This window comes from Oryctolagus cuniculus, chromosome 20 (assembly GCF_964237555.1).
Source record: "Oryctolagus cuniculus chromosome 20, mOryCun1.1, whole genome shotgun sequence".
Taxonomy (NCBI): Eukaryota; Metazoa; Chordata; class Mammalia; order Lagomorpha; family Leporidae; genus Oryctolagus; species Oryctolagus cuniculus.
The window spans coordinates 26,231,689-26,240,597 of record NC_091451.1 but is presented as its reverse complement, the minus strand read 5'-3'; positions in this window follow the sequence as shown (position 1 = coordinate 26,240,597).

The window sequence follows — 8,909 nt, the reverse complement described above, 5'->3', positions numbered from 1 at the left end:
ATGTTTTATGTCTGTTTTCTTTATATTTGAGGCGGAGGAGGAAGGATCAGGAGCTGGTCCTTAAGCATGCATTGTTTGAATATGAGAGGATTTGATGTCAATATAGTTGGTAAAAAATTTAGTTTCTTTTTCTCTCCAAGTTTATTTATTTATTTTTAATATAAAGAGCACAGATTTAATGTAATTCATAGATAGAATTCTAGGAATATAATACTTCCCTCCCTCTTCTCTCCTTTCCTCTTTGTCTGCTTTCTTGTTTTTCTTTTTAAGTTAGTTATTCAGCTTGGCTAAACAATCATCACAGGTGGTAACAATAAAATTTTGCAACTAAATATACACAAGCTAAGAAGTTGGGGGTATCTTGTAGATAGTTCCCAGATGCAAGAAACCACAAAGAACAAGGTGTTTTAAAGAAAAGGAGGGGAGGAGCCACATGAAATAATATGAAAAGATCCAAAAGATATGAAAAGATCCAAATATGTGCCTGGTGAAACAGACAGGAGCAGAGGACCGTTACTGACTGTGAATAATTGGAGCTTTTATGCTGTTTGAGTTTGCTGTTTAAAAATTGCTGTTTGGGGATCACTGTATTAAAGACCAAAAAATATTTACTTTTAAAGCAGAGAGAAATGGTCTTCATACTGTATTCTGCTACACCATAAAGTTATTTTCCAAGGGACTCTTTAGAGTCTTGTCTAAATGTGACATTTTAAAGCCAAGGGTTCCACGCGTACCTATATTTGTCTCATCATATGTTAAAGAGAAAGTTCCATCACCTGTTAGCAAAATCTACAACTTTTAGAGATTCCCAAGTGTTGCATGAAGGCGTCTACATTGGCATGCCCACCTCTTTACCAAGGAATATAAACATGCAAAAATTTAGCTGGTTTGTTGATATTTATTGAGATATAAAGTGGCAATACCTTGCAAGACCTAGGCAGCACAAGATCCTCATGTTTGCAGATTTTAGATTAAGTAGTCAGATGAAAATATAATACAAACAAACTTATAGTAATATAGTATGCACACACATCATTTGCTGTATATATTGTTGGTGGAAAGAAACAGGATTTGTAAAAAGATTAATGTAAGGTTTATTTAGGGCAGGATATGAATGATCTAGACCTGGGAGATGCGAGCCCAGTGGCTTTCAATTAGCCATGGAAAGTATTCCAAATTGGTCAGATTCTAGTTAGAATTTGTGTGTTTCACAGTGAGCATACATTGGCTTGTCCTGAAAAGGCTGGCTTTAGGGAAGAGGTAGGGGAAGGGGAGTGGGTCTGGAGAGGGAAGGGCACACAAGAGGAAGTGTCTGACTGTTTGGAGATGACTTTTAGAATATAATTGGCTGGAAGCACCTTCAGAAAAAAGGGAGAGTGTTATTTCTGAAAAGAGACTACTGAAAAAAAGACCAATGTTTAATCTTCAGAAGGACATTTAGATAAAGATCAAAAGAATGCTTGGGGTTGATCCAGATGGCTAAGACAAAGTATATATCACCCAAATCAAATTGACCCATTAGATAAGATTAATAAGTTTGTCTGGAAACTTTCCAGACAAGTTTCAGTAGGTATTCCCCTTGAATGCTTTGCAGGCTTTTTAGGAACAGTTGTTTTTATTTTAAATTTATTTATTTATTTATTTGAAAGGCAGAGTTACAGAGAGAGAGAGAGAGAGAGAGAGATCTTCCATCTGCTGGTTCACTCCTTACATGGCCACAACGGCCGGAGCTGGGCCAATCCAAAGCCAGGAACCAGGAGCTTCTTCTGGGTCCCCCACCTGGATACAGGGCCTCAAGTACTTGGACCACTTTGGCTGCTTTCCCAGGCACATTAGCAGGAAGCTGGATAGGAAGTGTAGCAGTCGGGACTGAACCCACACTCCTATGTGATCTTGGCACTGTAGGCAGCAGCTTTGTCTGCTACACCACAGTGCTAGCCTCAGAATCCTTTGTTCTTAACATTCAAATTGATAAAGACTAAGGTCACTGTCATTCTATTCATATATAGAGATGTTTGGGAGGAGTTATGGGGTCACCACTAGAGAAATCAGGTAAAACAAGAATCTGTCCTGTTAGACAAAGAGCCAAATGTTCTAGATAAGGTGGGAACTTGAGAAGAAAGCATGACATGGTCAGATGGGATTTCAGATGTCCATCCTCACCCCCTTCTTTTTGTAAAAAAGATTTATTTATTTATTTGAAAGAGTGCTAGAGAGGGAGGGAGAGATGCAGAGAGATCTTCCATGCTCTGGTTCACTCCCCAGATGATTGCAAAGACCAGGACTGGGCCAGTTAGTTGGGGCCCAAACACTTGGTCCATCTTCTACTGCTTTTCCTGTGCCATTGGCAGGCAGCTAGACTGGAAGTGGAGCATTCAAGCATTGGCCTTGAACCCAGTGTCCATATGGGATGCCAGCATTGTTAGAGTTGACCGCCCGAAAAACGTCACCAAGAGACACGTCTCTTATGCAAACAGCACGGGGAAGTTTTATTGATTATCCAGCATGCTGGGGCTGTCTGATCATCATGAGCAGAGCAGCCCCGAATAACCAAAGGTTCGGGTTTATAAAGGCAAAAACCGCAAAACCGGGAAGGGGGGAAGAGAATACACGGTTGTTAAGCAGTTGCTAAAGTCTTACAATCAGCAATTATGATCTTAAGACATAGACAAATCACATCTTCATTATTAGCCCAGGTAACCCAGGTGTAACCTTTCTACTTTTAAGCTTGAGCAATCATGCTAGGGGGTTTTTGTGTGTTGCCAAGGGTGATGTAGTGCACTGCTATTGTCCGACTATTTGAGATCATAGTTTCGGACCAGAGTCTCACGGTGGGGGGGTTGCTTTCCCAGAATGCAGTCTCAAGTGCTCCAAAATGGAGTCCCTATTGTCAAGGTGCTACTTCACTGTTTTATTTTCACAGCTGCACCAGGAAGCTTCCAACCTGTAAGCTTAAGCTTAACTTTTTACACCCGCACATATACAATTTTAACTCTTCAGCATCACAGGTGGAGGCTCCAGGTCTCCCACGTGGGTAGCAGGGGCTCAACACTTGGGCCATGTTCTGGTCCTTTTCCCACACCATTGGCAGGGAGCGAGATTAGAAGTGGAGCAGCCAGGACTCCAACCAGCATCCACATGGGATGTCAGCATCACAGGTGGAGGTGTAACCTGCTGTGCCTCAGTGCCATCCCACAGATGTCCCTTCTTTTCCCAACCAAATCATAAAACAGGAAGTACATTAATCCTCTCGATTTAGGGAAAATAGAGAAAGATAGTAGGAGATGACAGTTCTGTATGTATGATGTTTGGGTGAGCTGTTTTGTATTTTAATGGCATGGTAAGGTATAGCCACACAATAAGGCAGAGGAGAGGCTCAAGAAAAAAGAAGTTTTATCCTCACAGGTCCTAGAAACAGGAAGTATGGTAGACTACCTACAGGCACATAGGCAAACACTGACGTGGTCAACAGACAGGAGCCATTAGGCCATGACATTTATTGGGGTGTCTTAAGGCAGAGTGCAGAGTTGGTTGAATTATTTCAGTGAGATACAAATTATAGGGTTGTTCTGTAATTGCCTGGCACTTGACTTTGAGGTGATGAAGCCCAAAGAACATACATTGTCTCCTGGTGTGTTTGGGCCAGATACAGGAGGTACGGCTTTGTATTGGTTGGTTTGCCCATCAAAGGTATGTCCCCAGTTAGGCTATTCGTTATCTCTAAGAGTTAACTAGGGATTGGCAGTGTCTCCCTAGAGGGAGTTTTTTTTTTTTTTTCTTTAAAAAAATGTCTTAACATCAAATACACAAAAAAGAAAAAAAAAATGATTGCAGCACAAGAACACAGTGAAAAGAAAGGAAGGAAAGCTATGGGTGAGCATGGGCGATGTGACAAGTATCCCTTCCTCCTGAGCATGGTACTGTCTTTGTTTAAATCCTGGAGCAATCCACATGCAAGGCCAGGAAGGGAAAGCATAAGGTGGATAGACAAGCATGAAATCCAAGATGCTGAGAAAAATATTATCCAAGTAACCAACTACTGGTATACAGCCTCTTCTATGACCTCTGTTTCTGGATTCTGAGAGCCTTCTCTTCTATTTTCTACCGTGGTAGAATTTCACTTCCTTTTTTTTTTTTAAAGATTTATTTATTTTATTTGAAAGTCAGAGTTACACAGAGAGAGGAGAGGCAGAGAGAGAGAGAGGTCTTCCGTCCGATGGTTCACTCCCCAGATGGCTGCAAGGGTAGGAGCTGTGCCGATCCAAAGCCAGGAGCCAGGAGCTTCTTCTTGGTCTCCCACATGGGTGCAGGGGCCCAAGGACTTGGGCCATCCTCTACTGCTTTCCCAGGCCATATCAGAGAGCTGGATTGGAAGAGGAGCAGCCGGGACTAGACCGGTGCCCACATGGGATGCCGGGGCTTCAGGCCAGGGTGTTAACATGCTGCGCCACAGCGCTGGCCCCAGGATTTCACTTCCTTGTGTCAGGCCCACTCTGTTAGAACCATGTTTGGCATCATTTACAAATGCTGCCCTCTGCTTGCCCAACAATTCTTTGTCCTTATGATCAACTTTTTCAAAATCACACTCTCAACATGACTGATCTCCCCTTACTTGAAGTTCCTGCTTCAAATACATCTTTTACTAATATTTCAAACTCACAAACTGTTATGGATTTTATTTTACACAATTCTCTTAAAAATTCCTTCAAAAAATATTCATTTGTTTTCATTTACATGAAAGGCACAACAACAGAGGGAGAGACAGAGACCGAAATCTTCCATTCACTGGTTCACTCCTAGATGGTCAGAACAGCCAGGGCTGGGACTATGCCAAATCAGGAGCATAGAACTCCAGCTGAATCTCCCACAGAGGTGGCAGGGACCATAGTACTTGAGCTATCATCTTTTGCCTCCCAGTTGTATTAGCAGGAAGCTGTATTAGAAGTGGAGTAGTGGCCAGCGCCGTGGCTCACTAGGCTAATCCTCCACCTGCGGTGCTGGCATCCCGGGTTCTAGTCCCGGTCGGGGTGCTGGATTCTGTCCTGGTTGCTCCTCTTCCAGTCTAGCTCTCTGCTGTGGCCCGGGAAGGCAGTGGAGGATGGCCCAAGTGCTTAGGCCCTGCACCTGCATGGGAGACCAGGAGGAAACACCTGGCTCCTGGCCTTGGATCAGCGCAGCATGCCAGCCGTAGCGGCCATTTGGGGGATGAACCAACGGAAGGAAGACCTTTCTCTCTGTCTCTCTCTCTCACTGTCTAACTCTGCCTGTCCCCCCCCCCCCCCCAAAAAAAAAAAAAAGTGGAGTAGCCAGGACTTGAACCATCTGATATGGTATACGGGTAACCCAAGAGGTGACTTAACCCATTGCATCACAGTGCCTGCCCCTATCAAATCTTTAGCCCTTGCCTCACCAAAGTCCAAATTGTATTTTCACTTCTGAGAATCTTCTCAGCTGCCCCCTCAGTCCAACTTGCCTTGGTTTAGAGTCTACTCTTCCTTCAGGACCCAGTCCACATTCTGTTCTTAAAATTGTGCTGCGTACTTTAGCTCGTGAATGTCTCTTTATTTTCTTTTGTCTTTGTCAATGTAGGGGAGGAAAGAATAATTCTCTTTGCCCTTCTGAGTTCTTAGTTGGGATAAACTCCTGTAACAAAAGACAAATTAAAAAGAGAAAAATAACATAAATTTCTTAACATGTATGCCTCATTTGAACGTGGAAGACACTCAGGACAAACAAGTACAATTCAAGGAGGTGACTTTGAGTTCAAGTTTAAATTACCATCTTTATATAAAACAGACAAAGAAGGGTGTTTGGGAGGTATTGCAGGGAGATGATCAAGAAAAGCATGATAAACAGGGAAAGGTTTCTTGGGCAGGTTTTAGTCCCTGCCTTGTCCAGCAATACAAGTTTCTTTTGATTTATGGTCATCCTTCTATTTCTGGTACTGAGAGGGAGACTCCTTTACAAATGGAGACTTTCTTTATAAATTTCCTTTGCTTGTACTCTGTTTTTAGAGCTTCTACTGTTTTCTGCAGTTTCTCAAAATAATCCTAATGCCAATGAGGCATACTTTGGGCTGGTAATATTCTTGTTTCCTGTGCTAGGTATAATTCTGGTCTCTTGTGCCATCTTAATTAAGATTCTGAGAAAGTAATTACCTCATCAACATTTTGTTTAATTCAGTAGAGTATTTTCATGCTGTTTTCCTAACTGTACGGTAAACATTTTGACAATGGAAACCAGGAGGTACTAGAGAGACATCAGCCGACACCCAGTGCTAGCTTGTTGGCTGAGGAAGCCATATTGAATAAGATAAAATGTTACAGGATGCAAAGTGTAGAGAAATGCTCAAGAGCTGGATGGTACTCATCAGCTGGCTCCCTAGTTTCCAAAGACGGTCCTATAATTTTGTAAGGGTTTTGTTTCTCCTTTCTTCAAAGACTTAGAATTATAGGGACAGGAAAGAAAAATACCAAATATTATATGGTCAGATGTGTTATTTGGTTCAACTACCCCAGGGAAACTGGAATCTGGAATATTTGATAGACCATCCAACTATGGCATGTCAACCTGGAGCATACTGTATTTTCTTTTATTTCTCAGAATCCCTATGATTATTAATAGTGGAGATCATCCAAGGGCAAAGAATGTGTGGTCCTTTTGACCAGGGACTAGTTCCATAAATAAAAAAGCTTGCTAATTATCATTTCTTCCATCTCTAGTCCATTTCTTCCACCACAGCAGTGAAATAGTCCATTAAAAAACATCAGTATTTTATTTAAAAGGCTAAGCTAATTTAGGAGTCCTTTTGATTTCCCAGGAGATTTTGAAGAGATTACGGAACCATCTGCACATGTGCCCAGAAGTGGTAATAATAATATCATGGGAGATCCCCTCAGCCTTAGTGGCCCTTTCTCTGTCAGAAGTGAAACAAATAGGATTACCTTGACTGATTATTTACAGTTCTTTATATTATTAGTGTTAAATAGAGAGACTATACAGGTGTCCCTCCTAATCCACAGGCACACGTTCAAGATCTCAGGTGTATGCCGAGAACTGCAGATGGTACCAACCATATGTAACTATGTGTTTTCCTCTGTACATATTCATACCTAGGTAAAGGATAATTGATCAGTTAGGCACAGTAAGAGATTAATGACAAAAACTGGTAATAAATTAGGACAATCATACTATAGTACTACATGCTACGTGTGGCGTCTGTCTCGGCTGCCACAGGGCAGCTAGCATATATGGACACAGAGATGATGAACATCCCAGGCAGGATGGAGAAACGTGGCCTAACATTTCATGATTCTACTGAGAATGGCAACTTAACTGAAATTCAGAAAGTAAGACTGTGGATAAACGAGGACCATCACTGTGCTGCAGTAGACAGTTCACGGAGACTACTTAGTGGGCTTATCTCGTAATCAGAGTTCATGAGAGATGAGCTGGTTCATTCACCACCTGATTTTAAGTGCCAATTATCTTTTGGTAGCTCCGTGAAGCTTATAAGCCATTTGTGTGCCAGTTACAAAGTTCTTGTTTCTCAGCTCCAAACCCACTCTGATGTTGGAGCTGGGATTTTTTTTTTTTTTTTTTTTTGGACAGGCAGAGTTAGAGAATGAGAGAGACAGAGAGAAAGGTCTTCCTCTTCCGCTGGTTCACCTCCCAAATGGCCGCTATGGCTGGTGCGCTGAGCCAGGTGCTTCCTCCTGGCCCTGTGGGTGCAGGGCCCAAGGACCTGGGCCATCCTCCACTCCCTTCCTGGGCCACAGTAGAGAACTGGACTGGAAGAGGAGCAACCGGGACAGAACCGGCACCCCAACTGGGACTAGAACCCGGGGTACCGGCTCCGCAGGCAGAGGATTAGCCAAGTGAGCCGTGGCACCGGCCAGAGCTGGGATTTTGTAAACCAGGTTTCAGCATGGCCAGTGGGCTCCCCAGTAGGTTACACCGACAGGGGGCACTAGAGGAAAATAGCAAGGTTGGAAGAGGGGGAAGGGATTTTTTTCATTCCTTGTTGCTTGCTGCCTGTTTCTTTTTACTGTGCAATACTTCTCCTTACCAACAGCAGTCCCATCCCATAACAACAGCTGAACTCATTCTACGGTTTCTAATTCTTGTGGAGTTGGGCTATTGACCACCTTAATGGCATCAACACCAGCTGGCAGCCCTTCCCCTAAGTAAAATATATTCCAGCTTTTCTCTTTCTTCCCCAGACTGGAGACTGTGGATGTCACCTCTAACTGTTACTGCCACAGCAGTGATGGACTAATTCATGTCCTTGATGTTTACGGCTGTTTGTTCTTTAACAGAAGACTTCTGTACTTGTGATCACATTACTGTAAAACCAGATATTTATTATCAATACTTTCATGCAAAAAGTTTACTGAAGGTGTCATGCCACTGTAATCTTCCCTTTTTTTAAAAAAAATTATTGGGGCTGGTGCTGTGACATAGTGGGTAAAGCTGCCATCTGTGACACCAGCATCCCATATGGGCACTGGTTCGAGTCCTGGCTGCTCCACTTCCGATCCAGCTCTCTGGTATGGCCTGGGAAAGCAGTAGAAGATGGCTTAAGTCCTTGGACCCCTGCACCCGCGTGGGAGATCCAGAGGAAGCTCCTGGCTCCTTGCTTTAGATAGGTGCAGCTCCTGGCTTTGTGGCCAGTTGGGGAGTGAACCAGCGGATCGAAGACCTCTTTCTCTCTCTCTCTGCCTCTCCTTCTCTCTTTGTGTAACTCTGATTTACAAATAAATAAATCTTTAAAAAGTTATTTACATTTCTTTGAAAGGCTGAAGGACAAAGAAGAAGAGACACAGAGACAGACACAGAAAGAGAAATCTTCCTTAGTCTGCAAACACTGGCAACAGCCAGGGTTGGATCACATTGTGACCAGGAGGCCA